This window comes from Sapajus apella, unplaced genomic scaffold (assembly GCF_009761245.1).
Source record: "Sapajus apella isolate SASKATOON/1434 unplaced genomic scaffold, GSC_monkey_1.0 scaffold68, whole genome shotgun sequence".
Taxonomy (NCBI): domain Eukaryota; kingdom Metazoa; phylum Chordata; class Mammalia; order Primates; family Cebidae; genus Sapajus; species Sapajus apella.
In genome coordinates, this window is record NW_022437008.1 from 7,300,476 (window position 1) to 7,321,172 (window position 20,697).

At 56.4% G+C, this 20,697-nt stretch overlaps 1 pseudogene; it reads right to left on the minus strand.

Moving 5' to 3' along the window:
* Nucleotides 1–19,849, minus strand: part of LOC116530771 — a 22,057-nt pseudogene extending 2,208 nt beyond the window's left edge.
* Between the last annotated feature and the right edge of the window lie 848 nt (nucleotides 19,850–20,697).

Here is a 20,697-nt window from a genome sequence, read left to right on the forward strand (position 1 = left end):
CAAAGGCCCTGGCTTCCGTGACTAGAAAGTTCTAGGTCTCAATTGGCCTGCTTTATGATTTTTTGCTAGAAAGCTATGGATGAAGGAGACTAATAGGCCAGAGCCTAGAGTTCTTGGAGGTGGAGGCCGTGCCTGTCTGCAGGATCTGTGCTGTAGAGCCCGCTCCGGGGCTCTGAGCATTACTGCCTTGCAGAGCCTGGAGCCGGAAAGGGCACCCCTTGTGACTGGAAGGGGGATGGCGAAACTGGGAGGTTTTATTCAAGAGCAGATCCAGGAGCTATACCATGGAGCGTAAGGGAGGCACCTTGGGGCCACAAGGCACAGGGTTAGAGGCTTAGGCCAGAAAGAAAACGGGAAAAATTTCAGAATCAGGGCAGAACACAGGGCCAGGATACGCGTCCTGGACTCCCCAAGGTGATGAGCCAGAACTGACCCCTTCCATAAAGTGCAGGGCTGGAAAGGCTGCTCTGTACAAAAGGGATGTGGAAAGCTGATCCAAAAAATGTAGTAGTGAGGCCGATGCAGTGGCTCACGCCTGTAATCCCAGCACTGTGGGAGGCTGAGGCGGGTGGATCACTTGAGGTCAGGAGTTCAAGACCAGCCTGGGCAACATGGCAAAACCCATCTCTACAAAAAATACAAAAATCAGCCGGGAGTGGTGGCACATGCCTGTAGTCCCAGCTACTTGGGAGACAGAGGTAGAAGGATCTTGCTTGAGCCCAGGTGGTAGAGGTTGCCGTGAGCCAAGATCATGTCACTACACTCTAGCTTGGGCAACAGAGCAAGATTCAGTCTCAAAAAAAAAAAAAAGAAAGAAAAAGTGCTAGTGAAGCTTGCTATCCACCTGAGGCAATGATAGGAAAAAGATGAGTGTGGATGTAAATGTACATCATCCAGTAGTTCTAAAACTCCAAATTCAGAAATTAACATAAAAATGTATATACAGCCATGGCTGGGTATGGTAGCTCACACCTGTAATACCAGCCCTTTGGGAGGCTGAGGTGGGCAGATCACGTGGTCAGAAGTTCGAGGTTTCAGTATGGTGAAACCCTATTGAAAATGCAAAAATCAGCCATGCTTGATGGCACATTCCTGGGGTCCCAGCTACTTGGGAAGCTGATGCAGGAGAATCACTTGAACCCGGAAGACTAGAGATATTAGAACAATTTGTAAAAGACTACATAATAATAAGTAAAATAAGAAGGTAGAAAAGGGAGTGGAAGACATAATAAAAATATTATTTTAAAATAGCAAGTAGATTTCAAAAGAAATCAAAGAGTCCTTAAAAAAATAATCACTGCAGTAGAAAATAGAAGCTCAATGAATGGGTTATATGGCAAATCGGTCACCGCTCAGAGGCCAATAAGAAAAATATAAAGCATATCTGAGGAAATTTCATGAAATGCAGCACAGAGATATGAAAACAAGGAAAATATGAGAGTCTAATATTCTTGGAGCTATGAATGAGAAGGGCCAAGAAGGGCTAACACACATATAATAGGAATTGTAGAAGGTGAAAACTGGAAAAACCTCAAAACCTAATTAATGGTTGAGAAATTTCTAGAACTAGGGAAAGAAATCCTCACGTTGAACATGCACACTGAGTCCTAAGAAGGATGAATTGAGAACAAACACACTGGAGTAAAACTAAAGACCGTTGACAATTAGCCAGGCATGGTGGCACACACCTGTGGTCCCAGCTACTTTGGAGGCTGAGGTAGGAGGATCTCTTGAGCCCAGTAGGTGGAGGCTGCAGTGAGCTATGATTGTGCCACTGCACTCCAGCCTGGGTGACAGAGCAAGACCTTGTCAATACATAAATAAACAATTTTTTTGAAAATATTAAAGACAAAAATTTATCTTGAAAATACCAGAAAGAGGGGCCGGGCGCGGTGGCTCAAGCCTGTAATCCCAGCACTTTGGGAGGCCGAGGCGGGTGGATCACGAGGTCAAGAGACCGAGACCATCCTGGTCAACATGGTGAAACCCCGTCTCTACTAAAAATACAAAAAATCAGCTGGGCATGGTGGCGCATGCCTGTAGTCCCAGCTACTCGGGAGTCTGAGGCAGGAGAATTGCCTGAACCCAGGAGGTGTAGGTTGCGGTGAGCTGAGATCGTGCCATTGCACTCCAGCCTGGGTAACAAGAGCGAAACTCCGTCTAAAAAAAAAAAAAAAAGAAAGAAAGAAAGAAAATACCAGAAAGAAATGTGTACTACAAAGGAATGACAATTTGCCTCACAATAACATAGCAGCAGCAGGAACTGGTCAGAGGACTAGTGGATAACGCCTTCTAGATGCAAAGGAAAAATTTCCACCAAGAATTCTGTGTGGCCAGGCACAGTGGTTCATGCCTGTAATCCTAATCCCAGCACTCTGAAAGGCCAAGGTGGGTGGATCAACTGAGGTCAGGAGTTTGAGAACAGCCTGACCAACACAGTGAAACCCCGTCTCTACTAAGAATACAAAAAGTAGCCAGGTGTGGTGGTAGATACCTGTAATTCCAGTTCCTCAGGAGGCTGAGGCAGTAGAATCGCTTGAACCCGGGAGGCGGAGGTTGCAGTGAGCCAAGATCGAGCCATTGCACTCCAGCCTGGGTGACAAGAGCAAGACTCTGTCTCAAAAAAAATAACAACAAAAAAATTCCAGGGCATCCTCCCTTGACCAGAGCTGGACAGAACCCAACCCCACTCAGATCCAGGGCAAGATGCAGGTCGTCTGCCTGGTGGGGGTGGCTGCATTTGAGAACCACCATCAGCTGGCCCTTGTCAGTTCCTGAAATACACAAAACCCGTTCCTGCCACTGGCACTGGTAGCTCCCTCTGCCCAGTACACTCTTCCCCTTCTTGAGAAGAGTCAGCTCCTTTACACTTTGGGAGGCGGAGGCGGGCGGATCACAAGGTCAGGAGTTCAAGACCAGCCTGACCATTATGGTGAAATCCCATCTCTACTAAAAATATGAAAATTAGCCAGGCATAGTGGCATGCGCCTGTAGTCCCAGCTACTCGGGAGGCTGAGGCAGGAGAATCGCTTGAATCTGGGAGGCAGAGGTTGCAGTGAGCCGAGATCTTGCTACTGCACTCCAGCCTGGTGACAGAGTGAGACTCCATCTCAAAAAAAAAAAAAAAAAGCTGCAATAAATACCAGAGTTAATACCAGCCTCAGGTGCCTCTGATGCCAAGCCCTGCCCCACCCTGGTGACCCCTCCCCACAGAGCTCCCTGGCCTCACCCCACTGCTTCTCCCTGCACCAGACCTTGGATGGCTGGACCTCACTCTTCTCACACTTTCATCCTGGGCTCAGACCCAAGTTCAAGTCTCAATGCCACTCGTTCCTTGGCCATGGACTCTAAGCAGGTCACCTCTTCTCTTTGGGCCTTGGCTTCCTCTTCTGCAACACAGACTTGCCTTGCAGGGACCCTGGGAAGATGAGCTGGAATAATGAAGTCACGCTTTCTGGACATGCTTGGCTTCTAGCAGGTGCCCAGCAGGGCTGAGGGCCAGGGACTGCCATGGACAGACCTGTGACCTCGGGCAGTCAAGGCCTTCTCCAGCCCAGCAAGCTGTGTTTGAGGGTGAGGACATCCAGCAGAGGCTGGGGGCAATGACAGCAATGGAAACCCAGAGCCTGGCCCTCTGCCCTTTCCCTCTTAGGGCCTCAGTTTCCCCATCTGTGAGATGGCGCACTCAACACCTGTTTGGCTGGTGGCCGCATCCTGCGGTGTCTGGGGGGGGGTGTGAGTGGTCAGTGTCGAGGGCTACTATCTACAGCCCCTTAGGGGGTCAGAAGAGGAGGAGTCCCCTGTGCTGGGGAGCTGGGAATGGGGAGAACGCCAGGCCCTGGCCTGACCTTGTCCTCACACACAGGGCTGTGGGTACTGATGGGGCTGAGCCTTGGTGCCCTGTCTTCAGCACTGTGACTGCAGAAGAGGGGGCTGGCCGGGCTGGGCTGAGCTGCATGTGACCTGCAGAGCTTGGCTCGGCCCAACCCTGAGCCCAGGCTCTCTCTACCCCACACTGACCAACTGTTTTGGAGCCCGGCCAGCTCCCTCACCCCAACAGCTCCTGCTGCTCCCCATGAGCCCCCACCCGGCTGCCTCCAGGGGCTTGGACTCCTGAGTTTCCCTTTGCCAGGCTCACTGGGCAGATCCTCCACAATGGGGTGTGCAGGGCCCTCGTAGGGGCTGCAGTCAGGGAACAGTGGTGGAGATCTTGTGCGAGGGACAGTGGGGCTCTGGTGTTGGGCACACGCACCTCTGGCTGTAGATGTATCCCAGTGAGAGGGCCGCTCAGGGAGAGGGGATGGGGCCACAGGCTACACAGCACCCTGGGCTGGAAGTGCCTCTCACGGAGGGTGTCCAGCCCCTGCCTGGTTCCTCTTCCCGCCTGGGGAGGCTGGCTCTCTTGGACCCTTCTCCCAGCCACCACTGCTGGCCAGGGAGGCGTGACAAGACAAAGATAGCATTGGCTAGACTGGAAGTGTAGAAGTGGACAGTAGTGCAGAAGTGTAGACTGGACAGTAGCCAGCATGGACAGAGCACCAGCTGTCTACCCGACAGTGTCCCAGGACCCCTGCATACAAACGCATGTTGCTGTTGAAAGACGTGTGCACAAATGCAACCCCCATTTGGTGCGATGAAAAGGGGGGCGCAGGCAGGCTCCAAGGGCTGCTGGGAGCAGACAAGCTGAGAATCAAAGCCAGGTCATCCACCTCCAGGGCCAGCCCCCTATCCACCCCGCAGGGAGGCACTGCAGCCTGGGAGTGCCTGAAGACAGATGGCAGTCCTCAGGGCTGTGGGGAGGGGCTCCTGCCAGCCTGGGCTTCAGCGAGCCCCCAGTTCTCAGTGGATGAAAAGGACTAGACAGGCAATCTACAATCTTCCAACCTTCCAGGGAGCGTGCTATGTGCTGATGGGACAGCCCCCCTCACCCAGACGCTTGGGCCACCCTGGAGAGACAGGACATCCATGGGACCTGCAGGCCAGGGAGGAGTGGCCAGGGCTGCCTCTGTTCAGGTCTCAGGGGCAGGAGAGAGGGAGGAATGTCCAAGATCAGCTTGGCTGCATCAGGGGCCAGGAAAGGAGTGGGGTGGTCCCAGAGGTCGGCAGCATGGAGGTGGCAAAAGCCCTGAGTGTCAGGCTTTATCCTGGGTGCGTGGGAGCCAAGAAGGGCTCTGGAGCCAGGCAAGTGCAGGTCAAAGCTCTGCCCCACACCAAGGGCAGGCAGAGGTGGTGGGTAGCTTGGCAGTCAGCCTGGGGGCAGCGAGGACCCTGGAGAGGGAGCCTGGCTGGTCACCAGCAGGTGCCTGCAGCGTGGTCCTTGGGGCCCACCCCAGGGCGGGTGGAGATCCTGCTGGAAAGGCCTGTGACGTTTCCCAGAGACTGGGCACCGGGTTCCCGGAAGCCACTGCGGGTGACTAAGGCCCTTCCCAGAGGTAGCCGCCCCCATAGCCAAGAACAGCAGGCACCCGCCAGGCACTGGGGAACACTTCCCATTTTCACCCCATCCTGGCCCTGAGTGTGACTCCTGCCCAGAAAGCCCAGCCCACTGTCCTCTAGAAAAACCAGAGCCCATGGCTGGGGACTGTGGCCTGCGGCTGACCAGGAGGAGAGCCAGGGTTCAACAAGAGCCAACTATGGGCACTGTCCCCTCACCCTCAGCACCTGCCAAGGCTGCATCCTCCCCCAGACCCTGTGCTGGGCAGGGGGAGCATCTCAGGAATCTGGGCGCTTTTGCTGTCTTTGTCCAGGTCGTTACTCTAAAGACCTAATGGCCACGACCACTGCCAATGCCAACCCTCCTCTGGCAGTGAAGCCCAGTGGGCACTGACTGGTGCTGGCAGTGGTGAGTCTGAATGGGCAGCGATACCCAGTCAGGAGAGCTGGCCACTAGGCTGGGTGTGGTGGCTCATGCCTGTAATCCCATTGCCTTGGGAGGCTGAGGTGGGAGGATCACTGGAGGCCAGGAATTTGAGACAAACCTAGGCAACATAGCAAGACCCCATCTCTATAAAAAATTAAAAATTAGCTAGGGGCATGGTGGCACGCACCTGTAACCCCTGCTACTCGGGAGGCAGAGGCTAGAGGATCGCTTGAACCCAGGAGTTTGAACCTGCAGTGAGCTATGTTGGCACCACTGCACTCCAGCCTAGGTGACAGAATGAGATCCCCATCTCTAAAAAGTAGTAATAATAATTAATAAAGAATTGGCCAGGCACGGTGGCTCATGCCTGTAATCCCAGCACTTTGGGAGGCCGAGGTGGGTGGATCACCTGAAGTTAGGAGTTCAAGACCAGCCTGGCCAACCTGGTGAAACCCCATCTCTACTAAAAATACAAAAATTAGCTGAGGGTAGTGACAGGTATCTGTAGTCCCAGCTACTCAGGAGGCTGAGGCAGGAGAATCACTTACACCCGGGAGGTGGAGATTGCAGTGAGTTGAGGCACTGTACTCCAGCCTGGGCAACAGAGTGAGACTCTGTCTCTAAAATAATAATAATTCATAAAGAGTAATAGTCAGTGACAGTGGTGACCTTGGTGGGCAGTGACGCCCCTAGGCAGCAGCTGCCCTGGTCTACCCAGGAGGGCAGGGAGTCTACCCTGAAAGTCCCGAGGGAGCTGGAACGCAGCACCTGCACATTTGCAAGCCTGTTCCTGTCATTCTGGGCCACCTCCCGGGAGGGAGGGCAGCACTGAGGCTTCAGAACCCCACTCCCCACTCTCTGCAGCCTTGGGGAGGAGCCCCACAGGACTAGGGAGAAGCAACTCCTCCCAGGACCCTGCCCCACCCCCTCCGACCCCAGGCACAAGTGGCCCAGGAGCATTCACATCTTCACGTCTTCACAGCGCCTTGGGCACTTGGCAGCAGAAGAATCTGGCTGGGGTAGTGGAATGTCACACGGAGGCAGCAGGTCAGAGGTCCCCGGGGCCCTAATGGCCAGGATGGGGCTTCTGCCCTGACCAGCTCAGAGTCAGAGAACTGAGTCCATCTTGGACGAAGGGCTTGGGGAAGGCATCTCCACAGCCTGGAGCAGACAGTGGGGCTTGGCCCAGTCCAGGGCAGCCGTGATGGGCTAGGCCCGGCACAGTATAGGGCCCCTCCATCTGAACTCCCTTGTTCCAAGGCAGGACATCAGTGGAGTGGGACCTGCAGGCCACCCTAGGTCAGCGTGAGGGAAATATGGAGAGACAAAGACCAGGGCCCCCTTGGTGCCCAACCAGACCCCAAGGGGTGCAGACGGGAAGGAACTTGGCTCTAGGCGCAGGAGGTTCTTCAAGGCAGCCCCAAGGAGGTAACAAGCCCCATGCTGGAGGCTTCAGGGGGCCATCATCCAGCTTCCCACCCAGGAAGCTGCCCCAGCCCTACCCCACGGGGTACCCCTGAAAGTGCCCCTTCGCCCTCCAGGTCTCCCCAGGCACCCAGCCCAGAGGGCCTGCCCAGAGCTCCAACCTCGGCCAGTGGGGGCTGATGGGAGTGGGAGAGAGGCCACGTGGCTGAGGACGCCTGCAGGGTGGCTGGCTGCGAGTCTGTGCGGGTGTGGGCTGCAAGCACAAAGGCATGGCCCATGTGTGTGGGTGGACCGTGTCAGGGCGGTGTGTGCGTCTGCCTGTGTGTGTCTGTATGTGTGCAGTGTGTGTTTGCTTGGTGTGTCTACGAGTGTGATGTGTGTGTCTATATCTGTGTGTGGGTATGGTGTGTGTCTGTATCTCTGTGTGTGGTGTGAATACAGTGTGTGTGGTGTGTGTATGGTGTGTATTGGTGTCTGTGTGTGGCGTGTGTCTATCTGTGTCTGTGTGGTATTTAGTGTGTCTGAGTGTAGTGTGTGTGTCTCTGTGTGTCGTGTGTGTATGTGTGGTATGTGTATATGTGGTGTGTGTGTTTGGTGTCTGTATTCTGTGTGTGAGTGTGTGTGGTGTATATCTGTGTGTGTGTGTGGTGTGTGTGTGGTGTGTATGTGTGTGTGTGGTGTGGTGTGGTGTGTATCTGTATGTGTGTCTGTGTGTGGTTGTGTATCTGTCTATGTATATGTGTCTGTGTGTCGGAGCATAGGTCTTTGGGAGCCCCCATCTGGGGCTGGGGTGTGGTGTGTTGTACAGAGCCCAGCCCCCCCAGGGCACACAGCAAGGGGGACCCCCAGGCAGCATCAGGCCCCAGCCCTCATGGGTGCTGGGCAGGGCGGGCACACACCATCGTCAGAACCCTGCTCCACGCCCTCTGCTCCTCACCTCCTCCTCCCCTCCAGATGTTGCCCAACAGCTGCGGGCCTGCCGCCCGGGGCACACTTCCCCTCTCTGGCCAGCCAGGCAGGGCCCTGGGCATCGGGTCAGAGGAGCTGGGCGTAGACCCGCAGCCACCCCCCCGGGCGTCCACATAGTGCACTCTTCCGGCAGGACTGTCCTGGCAGCGGCTGGAATGCCCAGTCCCAGCTCCCAGCACGGTTCCATCTCCTGGGTCACCTCCCCTCTCCGGGCCACAGTTCCCTGTCAGTGGCATGGGTGTCACACAGGCCCGGGTGAGGTCATCGAGTGCAAGTCTGAGCCCAAGGCAGGCAGAGAGGCTCCCAGGGTGCCCCCCGCCTGCTGCTTCTCCCACCTCCTCCTCTGCCCCAGGCCCCCCCGCGGCTGCTGGCTTTTCCCACTTGCCTGGCCCAGGTCCCAGGTAAAGAAGAAACCAAGGCTCCCAGAAAAGCCCAGAGGACTGCCTGGGGGAGGAGGGACGGCCAAGGTCATACCTGAGCCAATGTGAAATGCAGCCTTAGAATGACGTGCTGCTCTGTAGGGGCCTCCTGGACAACCCCCACCTGCTGCCACACCCAGTGACCTCAGGGCTGGCTGCCCATACCTCTACCTGGCCTGGACCTGTCCAAGCAGTCCCCTGCCCCCTGCCTGGCTTGGTCCCTCCTGGCTCCTGAGAAGGCCCCTGTAAGCAGAGAGGCAGGCCTCGAGGGGCCCTGCAGTGCGTCAGCACTCTGCCCTGGCCCGGCATACCCAGAGATCAAGGTCGAGGCTGATGCAGTCAGGAGGAACAAGGACCCTGGAGTCAGGGGCACTGGAGCACATGTGCGTGGCTCTGCCTCTGACTACCCTCTGAGCCTCAGTTTCCAGCATGGTCTCCACTCTGAACACCCCTCACCTGCCTGTCCCATTTTAGTGGGGGGCCCCTGTCCATCCTCCCTCCTCTCCCTTTCCTTCTTCCTCCTGCTCCTCTTCTTCCCCTCCTCCTGGGACAGGGAAGTGTCTCGCTGCTGGAGTCTGTGGGCCATCACCCCTTCCCAGTTGGCACCAGCACAGAGCTGCTGGAACCCATGGCCTTCAGAATGCCCCATGGGGGAGTGGAGATGGAGGCCTCTCCTCCTAGGAGCAGGAGCAAGGGAAGGCAGTCAGGAAGGGGCCACATGGTGAGTTGACCTGGACACCAGAGGGGTGGGTCGTGTTGTCCTGGCCAGATTTCCTAAAGGCAAGATCCCTGGTCAGTGGAGTCTGTCAGGGAGCCCAGGACTCCCAAGCCCGTATCCCAGGGTGGTTTGGGATGGAGGGCTCCCAGCAGCACCACCAGGGTCCACCAGGGTTTCTTTGGGACAGTAGACCAGACCCTTAGCTGGGGCAGGATGGGTGGGGAGGGCAGGGACCCTCCCAGCTGAGCTGCAAGGAACAGGGTCAGGACGCAGTCTGTACAGCCTCCTTCTCATTCCCAGGTCAGGGCTGCAAGGCTGCTGGGTCCCAGATGGATCTGGATGACCCGATGCAGAAAGGGGTGGCCGCTTTTGTGGGCCTTGGAGAGAGGACGAGAAGCCTGGAGTCTCTTTGCTGATGGCTGGAGCTCCCAGGGCCCATGGTCTCCAGAAGGGATCCCTGAATCCTTCATCACAGCCTACTTGGCATAGGTGGCACATCCCGTATCCAGGGAAACTGGATAAGCCAAAAGCAAGTGGAGGCTGGGCACGGTGGCTCACACCTGTAATCCCAGCATTTTGGGAGGCCAAGGCAGGAGGATTGTTTGAGCCCAGGAGTTTGAGGCTGCAGTCAGCTGTGATCATGCCACTGCCCTTCAGCCTGGGTGGCATTTCTCTTGGCATAGGTGGGACAGCTCCCCCACCATCACTGCTGTGACCCTGAGTGTGGCGGGAAGGGAAGAGGCCAGGCTGGTGAGAACTGATGGCCTCCCCTTCTCCCTGCTCCTCACAGCTCATGTCAGAGCAGGAGGATCAGCCCCTCACCCACCCCAGAGACCAGAGCAAGGGTTGGTGGAAAGACCAATAGGTTCAGGGGTCACTGTGTGTGGCCAGGTCAGAGGTCGGAGATTTGCTGACAGCAGCCTTGGAGGTATTGATCCGGTGGGGGAGGGGGCAGAACTGTGTCCCCTGCCAGGGACTGTGGGCATGGGCTGATGGTTAGCAAGCTGGATGCAGCAGAACCCACCAGAGCTGGCCTCCTGGGCTGAGGAGATGGGGGTGTCAGCAGGGGACCGGTTGTCACAGCGAAAATGAGCTTAGTGCCACTCTTGGGGCTGATGCTCCAGAGTGGCCAGGGGACGACAGAGATCAGGAGGCCTCTGATGCTCTCACGGGGTTGAGACGACTGAAGAATGAGGGGTTCAGAGCCCCAGCCTGCCAGCAGGGACAGAGGCCAGGAGGGAGCATCTTCAAGAGGGGAGGAGGCTGCGGGCTAGGCTGGCTTCCTGGGAGAGGGGGTTCCAACTGCAGCAAGCCTCAAAGGCCTCTCCCAGGCTGACCTGCTTCAGGGACGACCCCAGGTCCCTCCAATGCCTGACAGTGACCCGAGCACCCACCTCAACCCTCTGCCCAGCTTGCTTCTATGGGATGCAGGAACTGTCCCAGCACCCCCCGCCCAGAAAGATGCAGCCACGGGGTCCAGCAAAGGCGCCATCCCCTGCCTCTGCCCAGAGCAGCTCGAGGGGGTGGTGGGACACTCCCGCTGTCCCTTCCTCCTCCCACACACATACACCCACCAGTCCAAACAGGGGAGAAGCCCAGCCTGGAAGGGAGAAGCTGCCAGGACTGGGGAGGGAGGAAAGAGGCCCCTCCCCCAGCTGATCTCGTCCCAAACACACTGGATGCAAAGGCATTTCTCCATGCATCCTGGAGCCTGCCTGGGGAGGGAGAGTGGGGAGTATTTGTCTGTGTGAGTTTGTGCATATATGTGATTGGTGCACACATGCCTGTGCATTTGCATGTGTGCATGTGTGGGTTAGTGTGTGTGCTTGCATGTGTTGTGTGTGGGTGTTCCTTTGTGCATGGAGTACATGTGTGAGCATGTGTTCATACATGTGTGTGTGTGTGCGCGCGCACACACACACTGGACACGTGTGTGCATTTGCACATACTCACATGTGTTTGGCCTCAGGTCTGAGGCTGGGCTGGCCCCCTTCCAGGTGCTGACTGCAGAGACACTGCAGCTGTCCCTTGGAATGGCTTGGCCAGGACTTGGCCAGAAACTCCTACCAGTCCCCATGGTCCCCACCCTGGCAGCTGTCCTGAAACTGGAGGCTTCTGATCAGCCCTAGCCAGCTGGCAGCATGGCCAGAGGGCAGCTCTGTCCACTGGGAGGGCATGTAGTGGTGCCTGGCTCAGAGCAGACCCAGGCTTGAGGTCACTGGCACTGAGGCCCAGACACGAGCACGTAGGCCTACTTGGGCCTGGAGCCCTCCTTGATTCCACTAGGGCCTGACAGAGGCTTCCTTCTAGCAGTGACCCCTACTGGGGACATTAGGTACTGCAGACTGGCTCTACTAGCCATTGTCATAAAAATAGGCCTTGGAATGTGGTTCCTCCCTGCAATGAGGATAGCTTGAGTTTAATCTGTGGTTTTCAAATTATGCTCCAAGAAATCCCTGGGGTTCTTTCAGGTCCCTTCAAGGGCTCCCAAAGTTGAGGGTCCCAGCCCCCTACCTGTCTCCTCAAAAAGGTTTTTTAATACATTTCTCTCAAATTTTTTTAAACTATCTAGGCTAGATTTTGACCTTTCAGCTCTAGGAGTTGGTTTATAAGTATGTCTCAATCAGATCTTGTTTTAGAATGATTAATTGGGCTTTAATGTATTAGTGACCCCATCTTCCCCTAAAAGGCACACAAAATTAATTTAGGGAAATTGGACAAACCAAAAGCAAGTGGAGGCTGGGCAAGGTGGCTCACACCTATAATCCCAGCACTTTGGGAGGCTGAGGCAGGAGGATTGCTTGAGTCCAGTAGTTAGAGGCTGCAGTCAGCTGTGATCATGCCACTGCCCTTCAGCCTGGGTGACAAAGTGAGAACTTGTCTCAAAAATAAATAAAAAGCAAGTAGAGTTCGGCTTTAAACATCTGTTGAGAACCAGAAGAAGCAATAGAGAGAGACAGGGTCTATCTCAGAGCTGGACAGTCTTGGGCTAGGATAGATTTCATGCCCTCCAGTGAATGGGGCAGGTATGTGAGAGGCTCCCAGGGGAGGCACTGCATTGCCACTAGAAACTTGGCATGAGGGGACCCTGATAACGGGACATCTTCACCCAAAAGTCCACTGACACCTTCCCCAGGGGAGGCAGGACAGTCAAGTCCTGTCTCTCCCCAAGGCATCACCTCTTCCCTGTGATGTGGTTTCCTTCATCCTCTTTTGTCCCCAGTGCCTCCATGTAATATGTGTGGCACAGCACATTGTCCATGTTTCACGCTTTCCACTGTTTGCCTGAGGTGACTGATGTGATTTGCTGCATATAAAACACAGTTTCCAGGACCATCAAGTAGGAGCAGATGTGCCGTGGTCAGTAGCTTGGCCGTCCCAGCCCCAGCCTGGCCCACCACCTCCAGCTAAGATTGGCCCTAGAGAGCTCCTCATGGGGACCATCTCTCTAGACCTGTGTGGCAGGACCCGCAGCACGCCAAGCCTACTGTAACAGCCTAGGGATCTCTTGGGGCACTTGACACCTTGCTCAGGCCTTGGGCTCTGCTGGAGGTGGGTGGATGCTAAGGCCCAAAGCCTGGTCCTGCTGTAGCCGGATGAGGTCAGAAGGGATGAGGGAGCCTTGTCCCATTCATCCCCATTTATTCATTCATTCATTCGTTCGTTCATTCATTCAAGTGTTTGTTGCTGTGTGTGTGGGCACTGCACTAGGTGGTGTGGATGCCTTGGGGAACAAAACATTCGGCCTGCAGCCTAGTGTGGGTAGTGGGAGAGATGGGCCCTAAAATAAACAAGTAAAGATCTGAAGTTCACATGGTGATCAGGCGAGAAGCTAGACAAAGAAAATAGAAAGTACTGAGGTGGTTGGCCAGGCGCAGTGGCGCATGCCTGGAATCCCAGCACTTTTGGAGGCTGAGGTGGGAGGATCTTTTGAGGCCAGGAATCCGAGACCAGCCTGGGCAACATAGTGAGATCCTGTGTCTACAAAAGAAATTTCTAAGAAACGTTAGTCGGGCATGGTGGTGCTCACCTGTGGTCCTAGCTACTCAGGAGGCTGAGGCAGGAGGATTGCTTGAGCCCCCAGGAGTTTGAGCTACAGTGAGCTGTGATGGCACCAGTGTACTCCAGCCTGAATGACAGAGTCAGACTCTCTCAGGAAAGAAAGGAAAAGAAAAGAAAAGAGCAAGGAAGGAAGGAAGGAAGGCTGGATGGAGGGAGGGAGGGGAAGGAGGAAGGGAGGGAGGGAGGGAAAGAGAAAGAAGGGGAAGAGAAAGAAAAAGAAAAAGGAAGGAGGGAGGGAGGGAAAGAAAGAAAAAGAAAGAAAAGAGAAAGAAGAAAGAAAAAGAAAGAGAGAAAGAAAGAGAAAGTAGGGAGGGAGGAGGGAAGGAAGGAAGGAAATGCTGAGGTGGGGAATGTGCTTTTCAATGGAATGGGCAGAGAAAGCTTCCTAGGAAGGTAGCATTTGGCAGAGTCCTGCAGCAGGGTGATGGGTGAGCCCTGAGGGTTTTGGTGAAAAGGCATTCCAGGCAGAGGGAGCCACTAGCGCAAGGGCCCTGGGGCAGGAGCGTCTTTCCTGAAGGAGCAATGTTTTGGTGCCAACTGGGTGACAGGCACAGTGGCTGATGAGGTGAATGAGCTTCTGGGCTGCATGCAGGGTCACTGCTGTGGCAAGGTCTTTGGCCTTACTCTGGGTGTGCAGAGACACTGCAAAGGGCTGAGAGCAGAGGGGCGCTGGGACAGGACCTCTGCCACCCTTCCCTCTGCCCTACCCCAGCCAACCTTGCCCCCCCAGCCAAGAAGACCCTGTCTAGGAGCCTGGCAGCTGGGACAGACAAGCCGTGCCCTGCCTTGGGGAGCCCCCAACTAGTGGGAAAAGGGCCTCTCCGTGACTTATTTTTAAATTCAAAACAGGATCTCACTCTGTCACTGGAATGCAGTGGTGCGATCACAGCTTACCGCAGCCTTGAACTCCTGGGCTCAAGCGATCCTCCCACCTCAGCCTCCTGAGTAGCTGGGACTACAAATGCACACCACCACGCCTGGCTAAGTATTTGTGGGGTTTTTCTTGTTTGTCTTTCTACCCGTCGAGACAGGATCTTGCTATGTTGCCCAGGTTGGACTCAAGCAATCCTCCCACACCGGCTTCCCCAGATGCTGGGATCCCAGGCGAAAGCTACCTTATCCAGCCTCTCTTGGGATTTTATCTGCTCCTCAGCCTGCAGGGATGTGAGGGCTGGATCCTGTTTGACCCCCTGAGCACCAGCCAGGACCAGCCTTGGCTAGAACAGCCTCATGTCCCAGCCAGGAGGCTCTACAACCCTGCAGCAGGGATGGCCCCTAAGGACCGGGGTGGGGGAAGCAGGCGACATGGTCCAAGGCCCCCTTTTTCCTCCCACCTCCCGCCTCCAACACCACCCCAGCCCACACAGGTCCTGGTGTTTCACCAACAGGTTTGGCTTGTTCCTGCCTCAGGGCCTTAGCACAGACTGTTCTAGCTGCCCTAATCCATGTCCCTGAGGTGCTCACCTAACCAATGCTTTTCTTCACCTGCTCACAGGCCCGCCCTGGGGCGCTCCCCTCTCCCAAGCCCCACCAAAGCTGCCACTCCACTCACAGCCCTTCCAGTTCTTCCATGATGTTTTCTTGTGTGTCACTGACTCCATTACAAATTCTCTGGTTTAGAAGGTGCAGTGGCTCACGCTTGTAAATCCTGGCACTTTGGGAGGCTGGGGCAGGTGATCACCTGACGTCGGGGGTTCCAGACCATCCTAGCCAACATGGTAAAACCCTGTCTCTACAAAAAATATAAAAATTAGCTGGGCACAGTGGCTCACACCTGTAATCCCAGTACTTTAGGAGGCTGAGGTGAATGGATCGCTTGAGGTCAGGAGTTCGAGATCAGCATGACCAACATGGTGAAACCCCATCTCTACTAAAAATACAAAAATTAGTCAAGCATGGTGGCTACTGTAATCCCAGCTACTCGGGAGGCTAAGACAGGAGAATCACTTGAACCCAGGAGGCAGAGTTTGCAGTGAGCCGAGATCATGCCATCACATCCAGCCTGAACAGCAGAGTGAGACTCCATCTCATAAATAAACAAAAACCAATTTTCTGGTTTCTGTATCTGGCGACTGACATTGCATTGCTCATGAGCTGAGCCAGGCAGGGTCCTCCCAGCACAGCACACAGTAGGACCTTGCTGGGCTTTGGATGAGTGGATGAATGCACTGCAGAGGGTGGGGACCGGCTCTGAAAGCCTGCAAAAGTCCCCCAGTGGTCTGGGTGGGGCTTTGGGACCCTAACTGGCTGAGCTGCACCTAAGTGGGGATGGGGGCGGATGTGAACGAGGACCCTTCCCTCCTCCATCCCGAGGCCGGCAAGCACAGCAGGCGCAGGTCCAAGCTGCTTCCCTGGAGGGGCTGGCCTGAGGGGGCCCCTTCTGCAGGGGAACCAGGTGGGCTGGGAGGGGATCCTATGTCCCCACCCATCACTGGCTCCGTCCTCAGCCCTGGTCTGTGTGGGCAGGAGGTAGGGACAGGGTGCTTCCACAGAGCATGTGGCCTCCTGCACAGGCAAGGCCATGCCACTGGCTCTCCACAGCGACTGGACCCTCAGACACCGCAACAAAGCAGGGAATGCCCCCCAGCTGCGGGAGTGGGCATCCCTGGGAGGTAGGGGTTCCATCCCCTCCCCTGGGGGCCCTGCTTCTGTCCCGTGGGCTCTGGGTGACACCTAGTGGCCAGGATTTCTTCTTGCACTGTGGGCCCCCATGCCCCCAAACTTCCTGGCCTGGGATGTCCCAGAAAGTAAGGACACCCCTGCCCTAGGTCTCCGCCCACAGACTGGTTCTCACGGTCCCCCGCCCCAACGCAGGCTCTCCGGCCGCACCCACAGGTGCACTCACACCCACTGTGACACTCATCCCTCCCATATTCATGGCCACAGCGCCTCGTGGGCCCATGGGGGAGGGGTGTCCTGGGGCCCTCTGGGCAGACGGTCTTCTCCAGTGCCCCACTGGGCCAGCTGCACCCTCCAGCACCCCTCCCCTAGGAACGCCCACCCAGGAACATCCCCGGGACCAGCTAGTCCCCCCAGAGAGGGAGGCTCCTAGAGGAGGGGCCTCGGACTTTCCATCCACCTCCTCCCAGCCAGGCCTTACAGCTGCTGCTGTGAAAACCAGCCTGGGGCAGAGCCAGGAGCCCCAGGTGAAGACCTGCTAGAACCCAATGGGGAAGGAGGTCACCAACCTGTCCAGAAGCCCAGGAGGGACCAGCCCCATGGCAATACCTGCCCCAAGCAGGGCCCATCTCCTGGTTGCCCTGGAGGACATGCATGGGAGAGGTCCCAGGAGCCAGGCCAGTCACAGAAGCAGGCATGTGAGCATGAGCCAAGAGCGGCCTCCCTTCTGGGCCAGGGCCAGGCCACCTGCATCACCAGGGGAGCCTGAAGAACTGGGGGAAAGGCCTGGAGGTGGGGGTGCCCAAACTCTGCCAACCAAGGCACGGGGTCACCCATGGTCAGCAGCATGGGGCAGCACCGAGTGCCTGAGACCCCAGACCCAGCCTGCCTAAAGGGGCTGCCTTCAGGTGACACCACTGGCTTTTTCCTTCCAGAGCCATCAAGAGAAGCAGGGGAAGGTCACGTACCGGATTTCCAGTTGTAGGCACTGAGACTTTGCAGGAACTGACAGATACAGAAGATGTGGGTACTTTGCTGCCCAGGCTTGCTAGGGGAAGCTGGCAGGGACTTGGGGTCTCTACCTCCTGTACCCTCCTAGGACCCAGGCATCTGTCACCGTCATGCACTCAGCCCTGCCACCTGGGAGGTGGCCTCGTCCACTAGGGTGCCCCCTCCCCTGCACCCCTCACCTGACCTCTAGTCCCTGCTTATCCAATGGAGGTGTCGCAGAAGCCAGGCACCCACAGGGCAGGCTGGGGTCTCAGCCAGGGGCCCAGTGGGCTGAGGACCCGCCAGATGCAGCCAGCTGCGGCCTTTGTGTGCTCTTCCCTGCAGCCCTCACCTGCATGCCCAGCATTGACCTTGGCTAGAGATGGGCAGGCGTGGGGGTGGCTGAAGAATGAGTGGGTGCCCCAGCATGCCTGCCGCTGCTGCCCGGGCAGTGCTCAAAGCCTCAGGGCTTAGGGGCTGGAAGTTCATGCTCCACAAGCAGTGTGTGCCAGGGAGCTGGCCTGGAGGCTTGGACTCCCAAAAGAGTTCTACAGGTGGGAGTTAGAGGGCCCCTGCATACCCAGCACCCTCCCTCAGGCCCAGCACCATTGAGATTGGCACAGTTCTTCCCTGGCGGGGACTTTCAGATGGAGAAGCACCTATATCCACCTGAAGGGCCTCCCATTCCTGTAGAAGGAGCAGAAGACTTGGGCAGACAGATGAGACTCCAGGTGGGTCTCCTCCAGCGCTGGCACCCTGTCACCTGCCTCTGCTGCTCCTCTCATCTGCCCCACTTTAGATGGGGGAGGGGCATTGGAATCTTCAGTGAATGAACACAGAATTGAAGGGCCAGTTGAATTGAATTGAATTGAAGTTCACACTCATAATCCCAACACTTTGGGAGGCTGAGGTGGGACAGGTGCTTGAGGCCAGAAGTTCAAGACCAGCCTGGGCAACATGGCAAGACCCTGTCTCTAGAAAAAAAAAAAAACTTTTTTATTTTATTTATTTTTTTTTTTTTTTGTGCGATATCTGATATTTTATTTTGGACCAAAAAAAAAAAAAAAAAAGCCAACTAAATTGTTTTGCAGCTGGAGGCATGGGCAAGGGGGGTCCCCAGGCAGTAAACTCCCTGCGGGTGGGCTGAGGGCTAGGGCTGAGCTTCGGATGGGTCTCCCATTCCCTGTGCTCCCCTGTACAGCAACCTCCCTCCCGGGCTCTGGAGCAGCCTCAGGAGGGGCAGGCTGGGAGGGGGGCTGTTGCAGCTGTTCACTTGGGCAGGACGTCAGAGGACTCAGACACCAGCCTCCCATCGTGGGTCTCAATCTTCTTCACAACCACGGCCTTGGTGGAGCTGGTGCGGCTGAAGGTGGAGCCCGCGCCAGAGCCAAAGCTGGAGCCCAGGCCGTAGCTGAGGCCGGGGCTTGTGAGGCCCCCATAGGCAGAGCTCAGACCACCTGCATAGCCGCTGGTGGTCTTCGTTCGGATACTCATGTTCTGCATCCCAGACTCCAGCCGGCTCTCCTCGCCCTCCAGTAGCTTGCGGTAGGTGGCGATCTCGATGTCCAGGGCCAGTTTGAGTTCTTCAGCTCCTGGTAGTCACGCAGCTGCCGTGCCATGTCCTGCCTGGCCTTCTGCAGGGCTTCCTCCAGCTGCTGCTGCTTGGCACGAGCATCCTTGAGTGCCTGCTCCCCGCGATGCTCAGCATCTATAATGGCGGCCTCCAGGGAAGCCCTCTGGCCTTTGAGGCCCTCAATCTCAGCCTGGAGCCGGCTGATGTTCCGGTTCATCTCGGAGATCTCAGTCTTCGTACGCTGCAGGTCATCCCCGTGCTTCCCAGCCAGCTTCTGCAGCTCCTCATACTTGATCTGATATACACTCCCCGCCTCAGCCCGGCTGTGGTTGGCGATCTCCTCGTACTGCGCCTTGACCTCAGCGATGATGCTGTCCATGTCCAGGGAGCGGCTGTTGTCCATGGACAGCACCACAGAGGTGTCGGAGATCTGGGACTGCAGCTTCCGGATCTCCTCTTCATACAGCTGCCCGAGGAAGTGGATCTCGTCAGTCAGTCCTTCCAGGCGAGACTCCAGCTCTACCTTGTTCATGTAAGCTTCATCCACATCCTTCTTGATGAGGACAAATTCATTCTTCATCTCTGTACGCTTATTGATCTCTTCCTCATACTTGTTCTTGAAGTCCTCCACCAACCCCTGCATGTTGCCAAGCTCTGCCTCCAGCTTCAGCTTCTCCTGGCCCAGAGTCTCCAGCTGCCGCCTCAGGTTGTTGATGTAGCTCTCAAACATGTTGTCCATGTTGCTCCGAGCCGTTTTCTGCTGCTGCAGGAGGCTCCACTTGGTCTCCAGCATCTCGTTCTGCTGCTCCAGGAACCGCACCTTGTCGATGAAGGAAGCAAACTTGTTGTTGAGGGTCTTGACCTGCTCCTTCTCCTGGGTACGCACGGCCTGGATGTTGGGGTCCATGTCCAGCTTAATGGGGTTCACCAGGCTCTGGTTGATGGTGACGGCGGTGATGCCTCCCGGGCCTATGCCGCTGGCCCCCGCATAGCCTGCACCCAGGCCACCGCGGAAGCCAGCGCTGCTCACGCGGGAGAAGCTCAAGGGGCTCGAGCGGGCACTGGGCCCACTCGTGAAGGAGCGGCTGCTGAAGGCCCCGGGGCCAGTGGTGGACACCCTGTAGGACTTCTGGGTCACCCTGATGGACATGGTGGAGGCAGGAGTGGAAGCAGGCTGGCTGAACCAGGGAGAGATTCCAGAAGGAGCGGAGAAGCTGCTGCTTGGACCAATTTTTTTCTTTTTAATGACCCAGCCAGGGTGGCTCACGCCTGTAATCCCAGCTACTCAGGATGCCGAGGTGGAAGATGGCTTGAGCGCAGGAGTTTGAGGGTACAGTGAGCTATGACTGCACCACTGCTCTCCAGCCTGGATGACAGAGTAAGACCTTGTCTCAAAAAAAAAAAAAAAAATTGAGTGTCACAGGCTCAACTTTGCTACCAATATTTATGGTGCCTTTTAAGGAGCTCGACTCCTGGCGAGGACTGGGATGCTACAGAGAAATGTCTCCAGCTGGGTTAAGGGATGGTATGGGGGGGTGGGCAGGAGGCAGGGAATGAGAAACACATGAGTACATGCTGTCCCCCAGGGGCTAAAGAAACCAGGGAGGGAGTGCTGCCCCCAGCCTACCAGGGGACGGGCATTTCAGGAGGGCTCCCTGGAAGAGGAGGACACCTGGGCTAAGAAGGCTCCACCAACCCAAGCACTCCGCTAGACTCCCAGGGGTAACTGCAGAGGAAAAGGCACGGAGGACATTCGACATTCCAAGCAGCTGTAACAGGGAGGCAGAAAGGCCAGCACACCGGGGCTGCTGGGAGCCAGGACAGGGACAAGTCCCATGTCCCCACAGGGCCAGTGAGGATGCAGCTGTTACAGAGTAGCCAGGCTAGGGAGAAGTGAGGACTGCAGATCTTGCAGTGTGTGCTGGGAGGGGAAGGGGCTTCTTGGTGTCACTGCCCCCACACCCGCCCAGGTTAGAGAATCAGGGAGGTCAGGGCCCACAACGGCGGTTTTGCTTCTCCTCGGGGTAGTTTAGAAATGCAGGGGTGTTTTCTGGCTGCAGGA